Source organism: Pinus tabuliformis, chromosome 3_1, assembly GCF_031772625.1.
Source record: "Pinus tabuliformis cultivar Carrire ecotype Pingquan chromosome 3_1, CPIR1, whole genome shotgun sequence".
Lineage (NCBI taxonomy): Eukaryota > Viridiplantae > Streptophyta > Pinopsida > Pinales > Pinaceae > Pinus > Pinus tabuliformis.
In genome coordinates, this window is record NC_142301.1 from 936,028,836 (window position 1) to 936,051,409 (window position 22,574).

The window sequence follows — 22,574 nt, forward strand, 5'->3', positions numbered from 1 at the left end:
AATCCGGTATGGACCATTCACCATATTGGAGAAGACTGGGAACAATGACTTTTGTCTTGACTTGCCGGTATACATGCAAATGTATTCAGTAGTAAATGTGGAGAACCTAAAGCTGTATGAACCACCTTTGATCATGGACACTGATGAGGTGGGCACAGTTCCTACCGTCGATGATTTTGCACCAGAATATCTCGATGAGTTACCCAAAGACATCATCCTCGATAGAAGAACCAGTGCTTCACGGTGAGGAGATGTAGAGTACCTTCGAGTTGGTTTCAAGGGAATGCATCCCAGCAAGGCCAAATGGCTGGAGAAAGAGAAAGTGAGGGCACAGTTCCCTCACTTGCCAATTGACCGATGAAAAGCTTTTGGCGGTCCAAAAGCTCCTCAATGGGAAGGATTGATCCAGGTGGATCTTCAGATACAATTGCATGGAAAAAACTCAGAAACCAAAATGAGAAGAATGAAGTCAACTCAGGGCCAGAGCAAAGATCTTGTCTTCCTGATTCCAATGGCACAAACGGTACGTCAATCCGAGTTTGGATGATGGAGTTATTGCTAAAAGAAGGATTCTTTGATCCTTAAGAAAATGGAGGATTTTCCTTTGAAAATGGGTCTTAAGCCTTTCAGGCCAAATCGCAATCAGAGGTTGCATAAGGGCGGAATTAGGAAAGGCACTGAGGAAACCCCGATCGCCAATATCCGATTAAATCGAAACGATGGATCGGAGGACAAATGGTTCGGAGGCCTTGTATATCGGTGGTGGCAGGTTGCGATCGGCGATTAATCGGATCGGCGAAACCATTATCGGACACCTGGGGCGATATATGTGTGGGATGCCAATGCTGATATCGATGATCAGCGATCGACGGTCGGTCATTCCCAATAACCAGGACAGGGACACCCCCAATATGCCGATTTGCGACCTCAGCGCGGACCCGATATGGAAATTAAGCCCGATTTAATGATTTTTGAGGTCCTGGTATATGGTTTTGAGGTGGATTTACAGTGTTTTCCAGGATTTTGAAGTCTTATCGCTTCAACGATAAGGAGACAATTTAAAGAAGCGGTTGTGCCCGCCGATCATTCCACTCTGCCAGCCTTTGTTATGAGTCAGACAAGCCCCGACTTGGATGGGATTCTGTCCAAAGAATCCATTATAAAACACGATCAATGGAAGAGCACGGGAGGAGGCAATTTTGGTGGCAGCACGCTATTTCGTAGGAGGCAGAGAGCACATATTGGTCTGTTTTAGACAGTTTACATACTCCAGCCCCTTTCATTGCTGCGGGACGCTTTGGTGCTGTTTACTTCTCCGTCATCAGGCATTCATTTCATAGCTATCTTGCAGATTGGAGGTATAAGCCTCTTGTGGACAGTTAATGAATGTAAATTATTTTCTTTCATGCCATTTAATAAGAAAGGCCTCCCCATTGTTGAGCTGGGCCTGGAGACATAGTCCAAATTGAACAAACTCCGTTATCAAGCCTTGGTGTCCTCTTTTGTGCTGTTTATGTGTTTACTTCTTCTTTTCTTATGTGCACATTGTTGTGTTAAGCTGCAATTTTTCATGTGATTCTTTTCTATACATCTATAAGCGAAAACATCCTGGATCAATCCTTATGAAAGTATCTAGAAACTATCCTTCATCATTGATATTTGTAAAACCTGCATTCATAAACAAATCATGGTTTTAAAAATATAAGGTTCTTAAGCCTTCTTCGATGTCCTTGTTATTATATCTTCATGTTGATTTGAACTTTTCAAGAAATCCATATGTCTCTCATCTGCATCATTATCATACCTAAGGATTTCTCCTTTCTTAGGTTTACAATAATGAACTTCTTCTTCCTCATACTCAACTACTCTAATTTCTTCTTCCTTCAACCAAGCACTCATCATGTGCCTCATCCTCTTTGTTTGATGGAAAATTCTCTTCCGCAGACATAAGTGAATCCAATAGATCTAGTGGTATGATCTAGAAATAACAGAAACAAAACACTCATGCTTTCCTTAGAGAGAATAGAACATGGAGAAAGGACTTATCTTGGGCCCAACGCAAGTTCTCCTCTTCTCCTTCCTTGTGAAATTTAGCTCTGGTTCCAAATGTTATAAATGGAACCTGCAAAACAATTATAACAAGCATGATAACTACAAGATATACATAGCATAGACTAATATATCTAATCAATGAGTCAAGAAGACATTGAAATGCATATGCATCAAATGGACACAAGTATAGGAAAACAAAGAATTTGTATTAATGAAATGTATGAGAATATTACAACCTATTTGTAGTTCTTTACCATGTAGATGTCTCCCACCAAACTCGTCCTTCCTTAGCCACAAAGAAAGCCTCCAATCACAACTTAAGGATGGTAATGGATCCTTAAGTAAAAAGTAGCAGCATCAGGGCATAACTAAAAATATCCAAAAGCCAACCCAAACTCTATGGGAGGCAGTGAATTTATAGGGTAAATAGGGTTGTTTAGGATTTACCAATCTAGGACTTAGATCCACATATGAGGGAGGATTTACTAATCTAGGACTTAGTGTAACATCCCCTCCTCCCAGGTCCACCCAAGCAGCCAACCAACTGGTAAAACATATGATGAGAGAGGTTAATATAAGGGATTCAATCTCCTTGGTGACCTTAAGGAAATGGAATCGACAAAACATCACACACAGTCATTCAACATCATCAACAGAACCCTTAGGAGACAAGTCATCCACTCAGATAGATTGTCCCTGGGTCCCACAGTTGTTCTGGGTCTCTTAGGCCATAGTTTCTCTCATGCTATGGGCAAGGGAGTGATAAAAAAACTAAATTCTCCCTCACAGGCTTGACTTCTAGTGACTCTGGACCAAAATTTCCAGTTATGTGCTAGTGACCCCGAGATTTGAGCCGCTTTTCTAGCCCAGAATCCCAACCTCTACCCAGAACTTTCTACAACCTTTAGAATTCATTAAAGACATGATAACAATGTTGAACAATCAAAATCAACCTCAGGACTAGGCATGAGCATCCCCAACTAGGACTGACATTCTGTCAAACACTTGGCATCAATGCAACTTATAGGTCTAGGATACAAGATAAAGCATAAATGATTGAAAGAACTTATGAAACATAACTAGAAGGATCACCTCCTTCTCCATTAAACTATTACATCATCAATTAACTCTTGATCCATCCATTAAACAATTACAAATAAATACATGAAATAACCACGACATGAACCAGTCATTAACCATGCTTATAACCAACATAAAATCATGTAAATATCAGAGATAAGACAACCATTAAATCCACATATAAATAGGAAGAGAACTTATTTTTTATTAATCATAGGCAAATTCGACCAAGTTCGAGACTTCCACATACCACGTGACCATAGACATAGATGAACCAAATCTCTCTTTCAGCCAGTCACCCACGTGCCATATTCCAAGCGTGAATGTAGGATCTCATAGAAAAACCAATCCAAGAACAACCAAGGGAATCCATAGGATAAACCACCTACACCCTCACCAAACCGTGATCACACCAAAACCAGTGCTCCGATCACAACTGAACCGAACTTGAAATGCCATCTGGAATACATCACTATTCTTGAGGAATTTTCTGTCTCCTTGTCTCTCAAGCTTTACCGCAATCCAATCTCGTATCACTAGGCCCTAAACTGAGACTTATCCCTTGGGTTTTACCGCAATCCAAACCCGGATCACTAGGCCCTAAACTGAGACTTCTTCCTTAGGCTTTACCGTGTATCTTGCCAAAACCGATCAAGGGATTCATAGGCCTTTGGGAATTAACCTTGAGACCACCTCTACCCCACATTCTAAAATCCATCCAGCAAACCAAAGCTCAAAACCAAAATAAACATCCCAACACCATGGCATCTAGAAAAAGGCAAGGCTAGGCTAAATACCACTGTCATAACCCGACAAAACCATGCCACCGACAGCAAGAGAACCATACACCAACATGCAAAGCCATGCATGTCCAAACCAGATAGGAAATCACACATGCAAAGGTTTCCTGCAAGTATTCCTGTTGAAGTTGCTTGATCTTGCTTTTCCTTCCTTGATCCTTGCTTCCGTGTCCTTTCTTTTTCTTCCTTGATCCAAAGCTAGAGTGCTCCAAGAAAACTCTAAGTGACCAACAGTGAGAGAGCTCCAAACTTAAACTGACCAAGCCTAACACTATCTAAGCTTGAGCCAAGAGCTTAACACTGACTAAGAGCTTGCTAATTGACATGTCCCTTACCTGTGGTATTATTTTCCCTTTATTAACTTTTATTACATGAAATTTTCACTAGGGCTATTATAGAACCCTCTCCCTTGGGGAACAACGACCTCGGTGTTAAACCACACCAAGACCTCAACAAAATCCTTCTCATACTTCCTCAGCAAAATACTTCCCATTGAGCTTTATAAATTAGCTTGTTGCAGTATTTACGATGAAAGATTTGCTCAAAAGCAAAACATCATGACAACATGACAAGATAACAACCATACCGCATATTGGAGCTTTATAACATAACTCATTACGGTATTTACAATAACCACATATACACTTATACACATTTGCTAAACCAACAAATAAAAGGATACGATGTCCGTATCAATCAACAAGGGAGTCCAAAGGCTCACACCTCCACCCTCAAAGTAATAATATGATTCACCTCCTTCCTAGGAAGTTTAGAATCCACTGTCACATACAAAGTTGCATCCAATGTCCAACGCTAAAATCCTACGCCACTTGTCCCCTCAATGAATAGTTACCGACTCATTGTTCTAGGGCGCACTCCCAATGTGCATCTGATTCCATCTGGCAATGCTAATGACCAAAACCAATATATCCATGACCTTCCCTTCTCTGCTACATAGTCCCTTAGGAAATCCGGTCACCCCCTTCGATGCAGTGACTCACCTTCCAAGTTCCCCGACATCCCCTATCTTGGGCGATCCATCCCTTGGTAAGGCTTCCTCGCATCAAAAGATACAAAACCAAGGCATATACCTACCTCAAAACCATCATATCGGTCATAGCATGCTCATGGCAATCAATGGAAACTATTGGGTACCAGTGTCCCACAATAGCCTTGCTCCTGAAGTACTCTACCAACATACTGTTGCATGTTCCAATTTCTTTTGTTGTTGCTGCCAATTCTTGCAGTTAATTTCAGCCACTAAACCGGGCATGTTCATGCATTCCTATTCCGAGAACATAATTTCCATTAGATTCAAATAAATTGAAATAACCTCAAATGATACCTCATTGGTAGTTCTTCAATAAGGTACACTTGCAATCCTGTTCGCTTCCTGTCACAACAAGTCAAACTAACTATTTGATCAAAACATCATGTATAAACATATCACATCTGGTTAGCTCAAAACACAACCATCATAGATCAAAATCATAAATCACATGTAACCATCATAAACCAGAATCATAGATCACATATAATCATCATATACCATAGTCATAAATCACATGCATAATAAAACTAAAATAAAATGTTAATACTTATCCTTTCATCAATCTTTAGCTTCTACCTTTGTCTTTATTCCGTACACCTTTCGAATCAGTTGCCGCATCCGACAAACACCTAGTGCCTTCACCTCAACCATGTGCACATACACATAGTGTGCATCACACACATACAACTACACACGTCATACAACACCATGCAATACATGCACCTAGCACCGCGTGCCTTCAACACAACATGTATGACATGCGCACAATACCACGAATACACCAGTACCATATGTACAAAGCACCACCTGCACAATGTGTACATAACGCCATATGTGTGTACATAACGCCATATGTACATGTGATGTGTACTACACCACTGTACAACGTGTACACAATACCACATGTACATCATACCATATGAATGACATGGCTACGACATCACATGCATGACATGTACACAACGCCACATCTACAACATGTACACGACACCAAATGCTTACAACACCCCTTGTACAATCATGCACACAACACCATATGTATATAGCACCATATGTACAACATGCATAAAACACTATATGTACATAACGCTGCATATATAACATGTACATAACGTCATCTGTACACAGCACTACATATTCAACATGTGCACAACACCATATGCACACAACACCACATATCCATCGTGTACATAGCACCATCTATACCCAACACTACATATGCAATATTTGCACAACACTATCTATACCATCTTGTACATAACATTGCATAAACAACATGTACACACGCTATGTATACACAACACCACATGCACACAACATCATAGATGCAACATGTACAACATCTGCACAACAATAGTACTTCACATCCAAAATCACACTGTCTCTACCAAGAAACCTTGCTCCTGGTGTCTTATCAATGCGTGTTCCAGCATGTCACAGACCACAATGCTTTCATTTTGCTGATGTATCCCTCGGTATAACTTGTCCATAACATAGACATAATATAATCACATAATATCAACTCATAAACACATGATACTGACCTCATATATTTTTCAGGGCTACTCCTCCCCATTGATTCCTCGTAAGACTAGGAACCTATTCATGTCATTCACCTGCGTAAGAAATAATTCCTCCACAAAAACGATTCTTGATGACCTTGTCAGACAGTGACATAGATGCATACATACATTCATACATATAATCATTAGCATGAAACAATCATCATTCTGTCAAACAACGACATACATACATACATGTATTCATATATACACATCAACATAGTCATGTTCACAACATAATTACCAAATAGCATAAGCTCAAGGTTAAAATAAATCCCTTCATCTGTGCACAACATGCACTACATTGAGAACAACAACTACCAACATAGCCAAGGCATCTGACACCTCAGATCCATTTACTTTACCTTTTCTAGTTACCTTTCACATGTGTGTAATGCCACTGTCTGTTTACCATAATTGACCCGACCAGTCCAACTGAATTTCATAGTCTTACCTTCCACTGTGCTTATCCATGGATCGAACTTCATCTGAGACTTGCATTACCTGTTGGGTACAACACAACTCTCCTCGAGCTCCATTAACTTTCCTCTTTCCCAACCAATTCCCAAGACTCAAAATAATAAAAGGCAAGAATAGAAACAACAACAAGAAGACCATGAAAACCAAAAGCAATATGACACCGCAGCAAAGTGGCATAGTTATGAAATAGAAAAAATCCAAATCGCAAATCATGCGCAACAATCTCAAAATACCAAAACCACAAGACTAACAACAGACACCATGGCTCAATCCCCATGGTTCCCAAGGAAAACTCAACCTGAGCCTTCTTCGAGTTTTCATGGCAACCTCTCTTTCCATGCAACTCCATGCATTGTTGTCATTAACACAAAACTGTTAATGCATAAATAAACATAACAATACACTAGTTACCTCATCTTGCTGTGACAAGCACGTTGCCTTCTAGCTCAATAAGTCCATGTCATCCCTAAAGGGATTCCAATTCCCTTGACAAATCCACCTATAACTAGAGACTAGCGAATATACTTGTCAATTACATGTCCATGAATATAGAACTTAACCACATAATTTCAAACAAATCAAGGTTAATAAGACTTCTTGTATACAACGCACTCATTCGTTTGGAATTAGGGTTCCCAAACATAGTCAAACTTGTCCAATTCCTTCATTTTACCTTTTTACTTTGTTGGAAGCGAGGTTTATTATGTACTGTCACATCACCCACCTATTAGTTATATAAACACATCAAGTGTTACCTTGTCAGGCTAATACCAGCATGCTTCCTGTAACTTCTCACATGTGTCAACCACATGTTTCGAATATCAAGACAATCATATCTATCAATTTGAAATCAACATTTAGCAGGACTAACAATCATGTCATAACCCATAGTAAACTCGTAGTCATTAGACATAATGCTACAAATGTCACCTACTATACTCAAATACATATCAATTGTCTCAACACATATGTGTTAGTACAATCATCTTAAAACAAGATCATTGGAACACATACTCATATTATGCCATTCATCAAACATTCAACCGACTTGCAACCATACCATGTTAAATAGATCAACTAGATGATGTAATCAAATAGTCAATGACCAAATATACGACATAAGCAAACTCATACCTTACTATATCTCAGGGGAGGCTATCTTGTCTGCACAATCAAGCTAGTTAGCACGATATAATTTCTCAACACATCAACTTAAACATAAATAAGATCATGATATCCAAAATAGTCACTAGCTAACATGTTTACATCATAACTCATTCAAAATTATCATTCATGCATAACAATCACATATGTACGATCGGTCTAGATTAGTACAACACAATGCAACACAATAAGTCGACTCATACATAAATGTCGTAACACTAACAATCTGCATATGCCAATCCAACTTAGTTTAATACATATAACATCAAGATCTTGAATGCAATGAACATAACCATCACACATATGGCCAATCCAAATTACAACATCAAGATCTCAATGTAATAACCCTAATCATCAAGTTACTAACATATAACAACAATAAGATATATATCATGCTCATCAACAACATATAACCTAATCATCAAGCTATCTAACATAAAACAACAATAGCAATGCATACAACTACATGTTACTATCATTATTGACTATCTGACACGTGTGCATATAACTACACTAATCAACTAACATATATCATGAATGTAACCATAACATCAAAATACATGAACATAAACCTAATGCATATAACAATCCTTGACTTACATCCCTGCATGCCAAACATACAAGACCTATATGACGATCTGCTCTTACCTCAAAGTCCAATGTTGCAACCTCATTATGATGATCTGTATCTCCTGCTCTATCTCAGCTAACAAATTAGCATCATAATAACCAATATCACTTTGATGACCTAAATTGCGTACCATGACTTCACAAGGCATGTTTGACCTACTATTCATGCATAACTATAACCAAGACCATACATGCATAATGATTGCATTTAGATATAAACACATGAGTACAAAACCGTATACACATCCTTCTAGCTAGAGTCCAGTCATCAATGCATGACCATATCAACTTCACAAACCATGACCTCATGCATGACAACAATCGCTACTCCATTGTACACATTTCCATATGCAACCATCAACATGCATAAGCAATGCCTAATCAACTACACATACGCATGAACACATGTAGTCGAGCATAAGAAATCAATACTTGTAACCAACCTACAAGATTGATAAATGTAATCAAATATACAAGAATGTAATCAAGTTTCATATAATCATGTAACCAGTCATATACTTCTGATGATGCATTCCACAAAATCAAATCAAGTTCCTCATGACAACCTTACTACAATCATGATCAACATGATGCAATGCAACAAGCACATGGAATGCAAGTGTAAGAGACACACATGCAAATGACATGCATGCATGACCAACACACACCACCCATCCAGTTCTAGGGGTGAACCATGTTATTATACCAATCTGCAGCACCCCCTCCTCTTAGGTCCACCCAACCAGCCAACCAGCCAAGAAAACATGTGATGAGAGAGGTTACTATATAGGATTCAATCTCCTTGGTGACCTTAAGGATATGGAATCGACGGAACATCACACACAGTCATCCAACATCATCAACATAACCCTCAGGAGACAAGTCAGCCACTTAGACAACCTATCCCTGGGTCCCACTATTGTTATGGGTCTCTTAGGCGATAGTCGCTCTCATGCTATGGGAAAGGGAGCGACTAGAAACCTAAAGTCGTCACAGTCCTGCCTGCCAACGACCATGGACCAAAATTGCCAGTGCTATGCCAACGACCCCGAGATTTGAGCCATTTTTTAGCCCAAAATCCCGACCTCTGCTTATAACTTGTTACAACATTTAGAATTGATTAAAGCCATGATAACAATGTTGATTAATCAAAATCAGCCTCAGAACTAGGCTTAAGCATCCCAACCCAGGACTGCCATTCCATTAAACACTTAGCATCAATGCAACTTATAGGTCTAGGATACAAGACTGAGCATAAATGACTGAAAGAACTTATGAAACATAACCAGAAGTATCACCTCCTTCTCCATTGAACTATTACATCATAAATTAGGTCTTGTATCCATCCATTAAACAATTACAAGTAAATACATGAAATAACCATGACATGAACCAGTCATTTAACCATGCTTATAACTAGCATAAAACCATGTAAATATCAGAGATAAGACAAAAATTAAATCCACATATAAACTAGTACAAAAGTAAGAGAACTTAACTTTTATTAATCATAGGAAAATCCAACCAGGTTCGGGGCTTCCACGTACCACCCGGCCATAGACATGGTTGAACCAAATCTCTCTTTCAACCAGTCACCCCCATGCCATATTCCAAGCATGAATGTGGGATCTCATAGAACTACCAATCCAAGAACAACCAAGGGAATCCAAAGGTTAAACCACCTCCACCCTCACCAAACCATGATCACACCAAAATCGGTGCTCGATCACAACCGAATCGAACTTGGAATGCCATCCAGAATCCATCACTATCCTTGAGGAATTTTCCGTCTCCTTGTCTCTCAAGATTTACCGCAATATAATCTCAGATCACTAGGCCCTAAAGCGAGACCAGTATCTTAGGCTTTGTGTAGAATCTTATTCTGGAATTATCGCATCCATTATTTTTAAAATCGACCTTTCGAGCCATCCATCGTGGCTCATCATCAGGATAGATCTATAAATGTGAAGGATAGATCTCACGGGAGCTGGATAAATAGAGGAGTGAGCTATGTGGAGAGTGAAATTTTGTGAGCCGACCATGCTATTATTTATAATGATAATTTTAATTAATTTAAATTATTATTATATTATTATTATTATTTTAAATTTTTTTTTTTTTTTTTTTTTTTTTTTTTTTTTTTTTTTTTTTCTGAATTAAGACTAATTCTATTAAGCAAAAAATATTGTACAAGAGGATACATTCCAGAGAGACATGAAACCGGCAACCGGAAATGATAGGACTATCAACCTCGGTTCCGGATAAGGAGATAAGCAAGCAAGGAGCTACAACAAGTCACTGGGAGCCTAAAGAAGCATTGAATCCTACCCTGAAATGGTAGAGGCTTCAACACGAAGCTTTTTTCCTTTCCTTTTTTTGACTTCAACCCAACCATTTTGGGGTGGATGAGCGATAACAACTTGAAGATTGGGGTCCTCCACAGGGGAGCCCTCCTTTTCTGAATCAGAGGAGGATGACAAATGGACACGTTTCTTAGCAGTGGCTGAGTCAGAGGAAGGCGCCAGACCATCGGTGGAAGGGACCACTAAATGAGGGGCCGGATTCAATTCTTCATCGCTATCTTCATCTTCAGAGCTGGAGGAATCAGAATCCACGACTGGAGGAGGAGAGCAAGGAGCCCATCGTTTGGACTTGGGCTTGGAGACGTTGGCCTTGTTCTTTTTTGCCGGGCGAGATGGGCACGTATTCTGCAAATGCCCAGATTGGTGGCAATGGCGGCATCGAAAAGCAGTATTCTCGTAATCTAGTGTCTGGGTCCAGACAAAGTCATTTATCTTGAGATTGATTTGTTCTGGAAGTCCTTTGCTCAGATCTAACTCCACACATACTCTTGCATATGAGTAGAGACCTTTGGCTTCCCGCCATAAATCTCCCCTAATGAAGCTGCCCAAGGTGTCGCCTATAGCTCTGAAGACACGGGTACTCCATAGGTGGGCAGGCAAGTTTGGAAGCCGGATCCATACAGGTGTCTTGGTAATGACTGCAGTAGCTGGATCAAAATCTGGGAACCAAGGAGTCAAGAATAGCCCTGCATTTCCCATGAACCAAGGGCCTTCTGCTAAGGCCTTTTCATAATGCTTACTGTTATCAAATAGAACAATGAAGTAACCTTTCGAACAAAAAAAGATCTTACAATGATGTGTCCAGTTTGCATGGATCCATGCATAGAGATCCTGAGATCGCAGCCACAATCCATTAAATCTGCAAATGATGGCTCTTTCTGCAAATTCTTGAAGTTGGGATGCCAGATCTTCATGGATGAGTTCAACAGAGGGAACTTCTTCAAGCTTGTCAACCAAGAAGGCCTTAGATTTAAGGGCTTTCGGGGGTTTGGGGTTCTCAGAGTGAACTGTGTCTTTGTATGAGAAGGGCTGAGTAGAGGATGATTGTCCCGCTGCACCTCCTCTCAAACGAAGGGTTACCACCACAGAGCTGTTCCTGGAAATGCTGTAAGCAGAGAGGGGAAGAGGGTCTTCAAGTTGTTTACCTTGAAAGAGAAGTTGCTGAAGGCTTGATGGGATCCCCATTCTGCGCTCTAGATTCAGTTTGAGTTCCTGCACCAGATCTGAAGGACTAATCCATTGCATGATGGCTCTGCCTGTAGGCTGAGAAATTTGGATCTGAAAAGAGTCAGATAGGGGCCTTGACCCCATGCCAAGGCTTCTTGAGCTTCCTAGAGCAGATCTGCCGTGGCTAATTCCCATGCGGTGGACTTTGCTTTTGGTGTCCTGGTCCGAAACGTCTACTACCATGGCTCCTCGTTTTCCTAGCTTGGCCCCAAGGCCGGCTTCGGTGCACGCAGATCGGAGACCACCGCTTCCATAATCCCTTAGCAGACCGGATGGGTGCATAGGAGACGTCAGCCGCATCTCTTTCCACCATGCGCAGACATCTCTGCCTTGCCGGTCTGGTTCATCCACGCATGGTAACTCAGATACCCAGATCTGTGTATGATCAGTTTGAGTTGAAGTGGAGCATCCAGGGTTTTGAGGAAAAAAACCCAGATCCACCATGAGAATGTCGGCCTGCTCCATGAAGGGCGATATTTCCTTCTGCTGTTGAATTCTTTGATCTGATTCATGTGGCTCCTTTCCAGCAGAGAATTCGGGAGAGAACCAAAATGATGAATCGAATTTTGAGATCCCAGCAACTAGACGCCAAGCAGATCCGGAGCCGAGCTGTTCTCTGGGGACGGCGGCGGCATAGCCTGTTCATTCTGAAACCCTAGGTGCTCGAAGAGCCGCCATCGTTTCCAAATTCAACCGACTAATTGTGCAATCCTTTAAAAAAAATATTATTATTATTTTTTTGATAATCTTAATAATTTTAATTAATTTTTGTTTTTTAACTAATTTTGTTTTAGAACTTTAATGAATTCTAATTAATTTTATTTTTATTTTAGAATTCTAATAAGGATGTTTAGATTTCTTTTTAAGATTTGAAATTTATCAATAATCTTGATTTTGAAAATTTTCTTAAAAAAATTTAAGAAAATTTTCAAAATCAAGATTATTAATAAATTTAAAATCTTAAAAAGAAATCTAAACATCCTTATTAGAATTCTAAAATAAAAATAAAAATAATTAGAATTAATTAAAGTTCTAAAACAAAATTAATTAAAAAACAAAAATTTAATTAAAATTATTAAGATTATAAAAAAAAAAAATTAAAAATTAAAATTAAAATTAATTAAAATTATCATTATAAATAATAGCATGGTCGGCTCACAAAATTTCACTCTCCACATAGCTCACTCTATTTATCCAGCTCCCGTGAGATCTGTCCTTCACATTTATAGATCTATCTTGATGATGAGCCATGGTGGATGGCTCGAAACGTCGATTCTAAAAATAATGGATGTGATAATTCCGGAAGAAGATTCTACACACAGTACAAATCGCAGAAGCCTCAAAACAACAATATTAGGCTTTACTGTAATCCAAACCCGTATCACTAGGCCCTAAACCGAGACTTCTCCCTTAGCCTTTACTGTGTATCTTGCCAAAACCGGTCAAGGGATTCCTAGGCCTTTGGGAATGAACCTCGATACCACCTCCACCCTGGATTCCGTAATCCATTAGGAAAACCAAAGCTCAAAACCGAAATAAACATCCCAATGCCATGGCATCCAGAAAAAGACAAGGCTAGGCTGAAAACCACTGTCATAACCTGACAAAACTATGCCACTGACAACAAGAGAACCATACACCAACATGAAAATCCATGCATGTCCAAACCAGTTAGGAAATCACACATGCAAAAGGTTACCTACAAGTATTCATGTTGAAGCTGCTTGATCCTGCGTTTCCTTCCTTAATCCTTGCTTTCCTTTCCTTTCTTTTCCTTGCTTTTCCTTCCTTGATCCAAAGCTAGAGTGCTCCAAGAAAAATCTAAGTGACCAAGAGTGAGAGAGAGAGAGAATAATGAGAGAGCTCCAAACTTGAATTGACCAAGCCTAACACTATCTAATATTGAGCTAAGAGCTTAACACTGACTAAGAGCTTGCCAATTGATCCTCATAAGCCTTTTTATTAATGATGCCTCTAATTTCTTCATTTTCCATTATTTTCCTTCAATTTCCTCCTCACATGCAACCTGTGACCTTTCACCTTCCTTTTCTCCTAATTTCTATTATTTTCATAAATAAATGTGCCAAAATTTCCTTTTTCCTTTTAATGCCTTTGCCTTTCCCTTTGTCAATTTTCCTTAGCCAAAACACGCATCCAGTGATGCCCATTAGGATATATTTTCCCAACATTCAACTTGGAATATGTGTCCCTTACCCATGTTCTTATTTTTCCTTTATTAACTTTTATAACATGAAATTTTCACCAGGGTTGTTACACTTAGATCCACATATGAGGGAGGATAAGCTCTAGGGATAAGAGATAAGACCTCTATAGGACAAATTTGAGATTCTAATCAATAGTAAATGGTTAAAACCACCTTAGAAGCTTTTAGAAAGAGAAGATTCATAATTACTTTTTTATTTTTCTAAAAATTCTAAAACCATTGCACCTGCAGCAAAGGAAAATTGCACTGGTCTGTGCAATTTCTTAGTTATACAACATGCAACAATGCAGGTTGGATAGAAGACAAGGTGCGATGGGTTCAAAAATGAGGTTTTTAAGTTGTTAAACCATAATTCTTGGACTTTTTGGAGAGATAATGCTTAAGGATTTGCAAAGGGATGATTTCAAAGTTTCAAGGATATTTATTGATTTGGTTTCCAGGCCATTTGAGCAAATATGACAAAATTACCTATAGCAGATTACCCCCTAAAGTACAAATTCGGAAGCAGTGGCTGAGGACTAAAGTGCTTTACCTTGTGATAAGTCTGAATCAAGAAAAGGTTGGTTGAGATCATCATCTGTGACAATAAATAATCATCATGATACAATTGTTGAGGTAGGCATACCCATACTTAATCTATAAGCCAATATTATATGTACAATGATAAAAAAGTCTTGTCCACTGATGATGAATGGTGGACCCAAGCTTGGATGAATTTATGAACGATCATAGCCATCATACTTTGTGATCTTGTATGGATTTTGAAATCATAGTCTAGATGGATGAAACTATATCCAGGGTCTTCTACCTCATTACTCGATAGTACAAGTCTAACCATGCGAATAAATGAGTTGGAGTTGAACATGGTAGACACCATCTGATTACTGGCCAATGATGTAAGTCGTTAACAGATGTGAGAGGAACCATCGATAATGATAATGGCCCTCAAGGTACTATAGTACAATCTATGCAGTGTGCATAAATGAGTTGAAGTTGAACACCACAAAAAATATCTCGGTCGAAGGCCAATGATGAAAACTTGTCACCGAAAGCGAGGAAACTTGTCATTGAGGTATGAAAGCTCCAAGGCACTGAAAGGAGTTTCTAATCAACTTCGTGGATAATGAGTTGATGTCAACATGAAGTGACCCGTCACAGGAGGGCTTTGATGTACCCCCCACCAATGACACGAAACAAATATCAATATTTGAGACAAAATGTAATATGAAAAGTTGGTTCAGGAGAGACAAACATGGAGTAAGGCTTAAGGTATTGTAGAAGATGTCAACTGAGGGTGGAATTTCTCTTGAACATATCAACGACATTGAATTTAGTTGGAAACAATGACTCAAAGACCCATAATGAAGGTGTGATCAATAGTGCGGCAAGTGGATTCCCCAACCCAAAGCAATCACAAAGATGAGGTGAAAGAGTGTCATGTTCAAGAGCGACTCACTAACATTAATAGGTAAAATGCCCTGTTTTCCCAATTTCCCAACCATTTATAGCCAGTACCTCTTTATTTTTGACAAGCTTGAGGAGGATAACATATGATTGATCTATAAGTTCATCATTTGGATGAATCCTTCTGAGTATTTTTAACGAACCCTAAGAAGGATTGGTTCGGTCTCATCATGCTTAACAAGTCCAACGTTGTTTAGCAGTTTTATGAGTCCAGAGAAGACACAACTTGACTTCTTTTTCATGTTTAGAGAGTTTGAAAAAGAGGCAAAAAGGAAAACTCCAAGAGGTTCATTTTCATAAATTTAGTCTCTTGGGCCCGAAAAGGCATAAAAAAATACCCAGGCGAACCTTTTAGTCATGTTTGACTAAAGTATTCCTTTTTCATAAATAATCCATCCCAGTCCAAAAAAGGGTTAAACTTATACTGGGCGGACATATTTTCATTTACTTTAACGAGGTCAAAAAGACAAGTGCTCGATAATCTTTTCATGTTTTGGGAGTATGAAAAGCACTCAAAGAGGACTCCTCCTGGAGGAAGGTGGTATAAAGGGTAGCAACTAGTTCCGATCATGATGGAACTGCTCAAAACACATAGAGGTCAAGAGGTTGGCTAATAAGACCACTCACTGCAGTGGTTCCCCAAGCAAGGGGTAAAAAACCAAGTGAAAGCGTATGATAAGCCAAGCAGATGGTGATGATGGAATGAGAAAATCAAGGTTCAACTGGCAAAAATAGGTTGATAAAAATGGAAATCACAAGGGATAGGATGATAATGGTTTCATTATTACACAATTATAAGTACATGCCCCCCAAGCTTCATTCCATTCACCTAAATGGACTACTGGTTACTAATAGGTGGATGGAATAAAGGTTCATTTACAAGATCAAGTGAAAGACTCGACTTGACATTTACAAGATCTAATCAAAGACTCGAATTGGAGGGAGATCTGTTTCATTTTCCTATACTTGTGTCCATTTGATGCATATGTATTTCAATGCCTTCTTGACCCATTGATAAGAGATATTAGTTTATGCTATGTATATATTGTAGTTCTTGTGCTTGTTATAATTATTTGCAGGTTCCATTTATATCGTTTGGAGTCAAAGCTAAAGTTCACAAGTAGGGAAAAGAGGAGAATTTGCGTTGGACACAAGGTAAGTCCTTTCTCCATATTCTAAAAGAAAGGAAGGTTGATGGTTCAAGGAAAGTTGATTAACATCAAAATGTGTCCATACCATCCATAATAGATGCGCCAATTTCAATAAGGAATCTATTACAAAGCCTTTTGTTTCTTGGTTTACACACATACTAATTTATTAGTTCTACTTTTGTAGCAATAGAATTATGCAAAGGTATGTGAGATTGAAATATATGCTACTTTATTAATTTGGAATGAAGATATGTTGGAATAGTTTAATAGAGTTATTTATGATTATATTTTAGATTTTTGTTATATTATATTTTGTTAATTTATTAATTTGGAAAGAAGATAGGTTGAATTTGTTTAATAGAGTTATTAATGATTGTATTTTAGATTTTTGTTATGCTTTATTTTGATAATTAAAATAATTAAAAAAATAATGATTTATTATAAAGAAATGAGGAAAAAAAAAGTTAATATATATATATATATATATATAATATTTTAATTATGTAAAAATTATAAATAATTTTAATTTGCATAATTATCGCTTGTTATTATGATAAAAGTTGAAAAGCATAAAGTTTTCTAGTTTTCTAATATATATGGAATACTTTAACTATACATTATGATAAAAGTTGAAAAGCATAAAGTTTTCATATATGATAAAAGTTGAAAAGTATAAAGTTTTCTAACATATATGGAATACTTTAACTATGGGAGCCTAGAAGAATGTTAGAATTTTGAAATTATGCTTCAATAAAATAAAGAATTAAATGATTTATAATAATTTTAATTTATATAGTTATTAGTTTATTATAATATAATTTAAAAGTGCAAAGTTTATATATATAAAATTTTGAGTAAGATTTTTTGGGATATAAAATCAAGTTTTAATAATAATTGATTACACGTAAAAAAAAATTGACATGATATAAGTAAGAATTGAGGTTTTATATATATATATATATATATCACATTTGAGTTTATTGATTTTATATAGAAATAAATTTGTAATAGGTGACAAAGTTATTTTTAAAAAAAGATCATTAAAATACTAGAAGTTAAATATGGTTAGTTTTCATTGCTTGTAATATATTTTGGAATGTATAATTAGATTTAAAACCATATAAAAATTTCAGGGTATTTATTCTATATAAACTGACATGGTATAAGTAAGAATTGAAGTTATATATATATATATATATATATCACATTTGAGTTTATTGATAATAGGTGACAAAGTTATTTTTAAAAAAAGATCATTAAAATACTAGAAGTTAAATATGGTTAGTTTTCATTGCTTGTAATATATTTTGGAATGTACAATTAGATTTAAAACCATATAAAAATTTCAGGGTATTTCTTCTATATAAATTTAATAACTCATGTTTATAATTCCAACGATTTTTAAATCCAAGGCATTTATTCTATAGAAATTTAACAACTAATGTTCATAATTCCAACAATTTTTAATGGGGATTTATAATAAAACTAGCTAGAAAACATGACCAAGAAAGGAAAAAAAACATAAAATGTTTAATATTCTCTTAAAAAAATTTGAAATGATAATTTGTATTATAAAAATTTGCAAGTGAAGAAAGTAATTTCCACTGAACAAGAGATTTCTTGGTCAACTAACTTACCATTAAACTAAAATTCTGGAACACTCCCAAAAATTTCAAAGCCTTATGCTCTATACAATTCAAATTTGATAAGAGAGGATCAAATGATTGTGGGTATTGCTCCATATTTGCTTCCAACAAGTTGATTTTTGCAAGGGTGGTTGGCCTAACACAAAACAATTAATATCCAATATGTTTGAAATAAAAAAATTCATGAATGAATGTTATGGGATGGTGCAAAAGGTGCCCTATAACTATTTCTCTAAGTGTTAACAAGGTTCTTTTATTGGCCATGTCATTCGCATCTGGATGACAGGAGAATATAAAAATATTTTGAATAGGAGAAATAGACCCTTATAGTTCTAATTCTCTTCATCACATGTAGTAGTTTATTGCCTTGAGGAAAATAATTAACAACAATATATTGAATGATCAACTGAGAGTCTCCCAACACCAATAATGACATTATATGCCTACTCTTTGCTAAAAAAAAGTTCCTATAAAAAAGCATATGTTTATTCTATATTATTATTAGACAATAAACCTAAACCCCAAACATAATCCAATTCAACCATCCCTATTTAAACTACACTCTTATCTAATACAAATTTAAAATTAAATTTTAAAAATAACCATTTTAATTTTAAAATAAAAATACATAATTAATTTAATTCATATAAATTATTACATAATAAAATAGTGAAATAAAAATATTTTTAATATAGTTATTAAAAAGATAATCATAACATTTATTATTATTAAAAAATTTGTTAAGAAAACCTGCATGTAAAAATAATGTTCATATACCAAATAAATAATAACATTATTTAACTTCAAATTTATGGTTTTCTAGATCTAATGATTTTGAAAATTCTTGAATCTAATTGATATTTAATGAGAAGATTTTTTGGCGGAAAACACATTATAATATTTTTGTTGACGCGTTTCGAACCAACGAGTGTGGTTCATCATCAGGACAAGTTGAAGAATCAGACCCTGGCTGCAAGTTAAATAGAAGAGTAGATCATCCAACAACTATATTAAACTAGGCAACGACTATATTGGACTCGGCAACTAGACTTTCTAACGGCTATATTTGATTGGGAAATGGCTAATCGCACTGGACCAAGGGATAGGGATAGGAAAAATAAAATTAGTTAGTTAGAAGTTAGTTATATATATTAAATTACTAGGAATTGAAAGGACTAATATTTTAATTAAATAATTGGTAAATTAATTTAAGTTAGTTGCATAACTATTACCATATATAAATGAAGTAATGTATTTAATTAATATGAAACAAAAGGGCTAGTATTAAATTTATATCAAAAACTATATAATTAAATATTTAATATTATAATAAAGTTAAAAGTTGTGTAATTAAATATTTAATATTATATTAAAGTTATATAATTAATTATCAAATATGAATTAAAAGGGCTAATATTATATAAATAAATAGATAATTGTGAGTTAGTTATGTTATAGTAAATATCATAACCTGTTAATAGAAACTATTTTTTTCCTTTCTAAATAAGACTAAATTTATTAAAGAGACAAAAAATAATGATACATGGAGGCACCGGCCTCTGCAGAACTTGTCTCAGAGTTTACCAAGTATTACCAAACAATAACTGAAAAAGGCACTACCCTTAAGGGGAAACCAGTCCAAAAATCATGGTGTGAGCTGCCCACGCAGGGGAACCAGCCTATAATTCCCATGCATAAGAGTTTTTTGAGCAAAACAAGAAACAAAATTGACCCCAAAAAAACAACAATTACAACAAAACTACAAAAAAGACCCCTAAGATGGTGACCGGGTGTCTAAAAACCTGGAAAAAAAACCGCGGCCTACTAGGTGTCAGCATGTGGCAGAGGCTCCTCCACGATGAGACATCCATAGGCATACACATCTTCGACATCTTGCTGTTGTCCACTTGTCATGGCTTCCGTTTGCATCTTGCCACCTGGAATGCTCGTCGTAGCTTCCATCTTCACATCACTGCCTAGAGTGTTGTCCGTCCGGTTCAGAGCGAGCTACGTCCGTCCAGTTCAGAGCATCACTGGGTGTGAGTCCTCGAGCTGCTACTGTGATTGTTCCGTCTGCTAGTGCCAGTCCTGTCCTGAATGATGTGAGTCGGGTCGACAGTGCTCTGTGGCTCCTCTCTGAAGGCGACAGAAATGGTGACAATTATACAAGGGCGCTCCAAAGTGCATCTAAATTGGAATTGGGTTGAATGACGGGGATTCATCATCGGCACAGAGTCATCAGGGGGGGTGCTGGGCTTTCGCCTCACGCCTAAAACCAGTCTGTTGGGCATGCCGACTGCGGGTGTTGGGATACCGACCTGTGCAATGAGCATTAGTCGAGGGCGAGGAGGAATCCGCAGGAGTCGGGTCAGACGGGGACAGCGAGGGAGGGCGGGTTGCTCTGCCTCGGCTGCTACCTCTTCCGCTTCTCATTCTGTGCCTCAGATGGGGCATATTTGCTTAGTGAATTTCGGTACGCCGAGTGTTTGGAGGAGCAGGTGTTAATAGAAACTATTAAACTACATATAAGCTAATATTGAATTTATGTAAATGTATATATTTTAATATTTAATATTATATTGAAGTTATATAATAAATATTTAGTTAAATAATTGTATATCTATTATCAAGCATGTATTTAATTAATATGAATCCAAAGGGCTAATGTTATATAATTAAATACCATATATAATCATATAAAAAATGGTTAGTAAATTATTATGAAAGTTAGTTTTTGTTATATTATTACCAAAAATTGTAATCACTAAATCAAACATTAATCATTAACCTAAAAATTACTAATATGGAATACTAATTAAATAAATATGTATATTATGAAATAGCTATAAATCAAAAACATTAAATCATTAATGTAATATGGAATAATATGTAAATATATACCTTCCGAATTAAATATAAATATATAAATAGACATATCTAAAATAAAAATATCAATCAATGATATATATATATATATATATATATATGGAGTGCTAAATGAATATATATGTATATTATGAAATATCTATATACCAAAAAGCCTTAAAATCTGGAATAGTGTGTGGATATATACTTTCCGAATTAAATATAAATATATAAATAAATAATTAGTTAGTTAAAATGAAAGTTAGTTTCTTGTAATATTATCAACAGAAATTGTAAGAATTAACTCACAAGACCCTAACCTATTAATATATCTATCTAAAATAAAATCAATTATATATATATATATATATCCTAGAGGCTCATCAAACCTAATAAGATAAATAAAGGACCAATAATTAAGATTAAGGAATCTAAAAGAATTGAGAAGAAGCAAAATCCTTAAAATCCTTAAGGAAGAAATAGGGTTGGTTAATTCCTAAAAAGAAGGAATGTTCATAAATTATCTGTTCATACAATAAGGTTAATGAAAAGGATTATTCATCTGGATGGAGTGAAAGAAACTAAAAATAGAGAGACGAGAAGGAAAAAAAAGACAACGAGCAAACAAGGAGAGGAGCGAGAAGAATAAGGAAACCTAGGTCGGGACGGGGGGGGGTGGGTGAGGGGAAAGTGGGGGGAGCGACTGAGGAGGAAGGGTAGCGATCCAACAACTACTAATTTTCCAGCCATCATCTCTATTGAGGTTGCTCGACCTTCTTTCGATTTCTATGGCTTCCCTAAATTTCCGGTGATGG